General features: G+C 41.4%; 1 long non-coding RNA gene across 1 annotated transcript; it reads right to left on the reverse strand.

Moving 5' to 3' along the window:
• Positions 1-200: 200 nt before the first annotated feature.
• LOC148647009 (uncharacterized) lies at positions 201-2000 on the reverse strand. Its single transcript, XR_015927714.1, has 3 exons — positions 1566-2000; positions 1321-1410; positions 201-444 (listed from the first exon to the last, which is right to left on the reverse strand). It is a non-coding gene; the product is annotated as an uncharacterized LOC148647009 (long non-coding RNA).
• Between the last annotated feature and the right edge of the window lie 303 nt (positions 2001-2303).

Raw genomic sequence — 2303 nt, forward strand, 5'->3', positions numbered from 1 at the left:
CGGTCTTTTAAACACTTTTTAGACTGCATGCTTAGTCATTTATCCCTGTGGATCTTCGACAATGAACCATGAAATAGCATTATCAGGTAATGAAATCCTGTGTTTAGAGCTGCATCCTCTTTAGAAAATATGTCTAAAAGATTAGCGGCAAAAGTCTGGTTGGTTTTGGAAACACGGAATGTGCACTTGCTAAAGCCGCTCTTAGATTCTTTAAATCCCACTTTTTATTCACCTCATTAGTGCACACCGTTGATAGTAACTGTGCAATATACCGCAATGAGTCTCCCACATCACCAAACACCAAGTCTCTAATCGTGTTATTTCTCTCCAAAGGCTTGCCATGTTTGGTTTTGGTCAGAGTATTAACTGCCGTCTTCGACGCTGTCACCACCTTAGGGTCCGACGTTTCCACCACATTTTTTTCACCACTCGTCGATACAGCTGCTGTGTGAATAAACATAAAAGACTTTTTAATACCACGCCAGTGTACCATATCTCAAAATAACAAAACTACACTATGATAAAAATAAAAATAAAATACTTTTTAACACAGCAGCCAATGCAATCTAAACGATCAAAATCAGAAAACTACATTAACTAGGATAAAAACGCCACCGCTGTGGGTGAATGGAACAAGTTACCCGGCCATGTTGTTACACCGGTTACCTTTAAGACAGTGATGGCGCTAGTGGGACAAGCTGTAAGGTTAACGGCATATAGACACAAGACGCCGACCAGTCGTTTTTAATGAAGTAAGAGACAAGATGTAAAAAGGGTTAACTTAAGTCAGTTCTGCCTGAAAATTAGACTTCTAAGCAACAGGGGTTTATGGCAGGAAAGGGGGTCAACTGATAAGGATTCCAGATGCGAGCTAGGAACCCCCTGGGGGCGTAATCTTAAACTGACCATTTGGCCAGGGTCTCTTATCTGGCCAAATACCATGGCCCCCTCCTTACCATAACACCGAATGACGTCCGAAGCAGCAAGGAAGGACTATATAACCTAAAAGTTTGTACCGGCACATCGAACAATACTTCGGTTTTGTTGTTTCTTGGGGGAAACAAGATTTCGGCTTTATTGTTCCTTGCATGCAATAAACTCATCTGTTTAACTTCATCTCAGGATCCAGAACCTTATTCTTTCTGTTACAACATTAACTTTAAAGTCTTAAAGGCTAAGCAGTTTTAAAAATAAGGCTTTTTAATAACCCAAAACAGAAAACTACATGAACTAGGATCTTTCAACGAATTCTAACAAAAGAAGTAACTGTTACAAAAAATGGTTCATAACACATCTTGACCACGCTTAAATTATATTAACCTTTGTTTGTTGATTTGAGACGTTTTGAGTTCACGGTTTCGGTTAAAGTCTTAGCGTTGCTTCGCAGTTTATTTTTTGAGGGTTCGGGTTCTGCACGGAGAGGGAAAATACCATTAGTGAAAGAACTCAACACCCCAAATTACCAAAAATAGAAAACGGTCGGAATTTGTATTAATTAGATACCTTTAAATGTGTATGTTAAAAGAATGTTTTATAACACGGCACAGACAATTCTTAATACCGACCTCTTCTCCCCGGTGATCTATGCTCTGCACGCTCTGGTATAACGTGAACATCTGCATGTGTCTTCACAAGGTTTTGAGGGGGTATTGTAAAACACAAACGAGGTTTTTTAAACGTGTATGGGCTCGTTCCCTCTCCAGCATCTGCGAAATAGACACATGGGTGTATTGATGTGGAGAAAGTACTCGTGTGTCTTTAAGACGGGCATGGCCGTAAAGCGTTATTCAAAACATTGTGGTAATTACTCACCGTCGGGAGGTCGGCAAGATGGCGACCAGTTCGCACGTGTTTTGTTAAGCGCTGAAAAATTGGGGTCTTTTTCCCTTAAATTATTGGTGAAAGGAGAAAATTTGCTTTGATTTGGATGTCTATGATTTTTGACTAACTTTATGTCAATTTTTGGAGAGTTTTAAATTTATTTCTAACCCCAAAAAAAGTTAAAACTTGGATACGATTTTTTTCTTTCCTCTGAATTGAACTAAAAAAACGTTATATTAGGATGGATTCGATCTCTGAAAAAAGCACTGGTGGAAAGAAGGGAAAAGAGAAGGATGTTTCGAAAATGCCGCGGCCTTCAGGAGGGCAGGTGCACCCTGCAGCAGGGGTGAGCGGCGGAGCGCCCCCCGAGGCCGAGCACTCGTACGCCCTCGACAGCGAGAGGAGCTCCGGAGAGCCGCAGCTGGAACAGCTGCTTGACTCCGACTGCGACATTGAGCCCAACACTCCGGAAAAGCCCCTCA

This window comes from Lepisosteus platostomus, chromosome 16 (genome assembly GCF_059453375.1).
Source record: "Lepisosteus platostomus isolate fLepPlt1 chromosome 16, fLepPlt1.hap1, whole genome shotgun sequence".
In the NCBI taxonomy this organism is placed as follows: domain Eukaryota; kingdom Metazoa; phylum Chordata; class Actinopteri; order Semionotiformes; family Lepisosteidae; genus Lepisosteus; species Lepisosteus platostomus.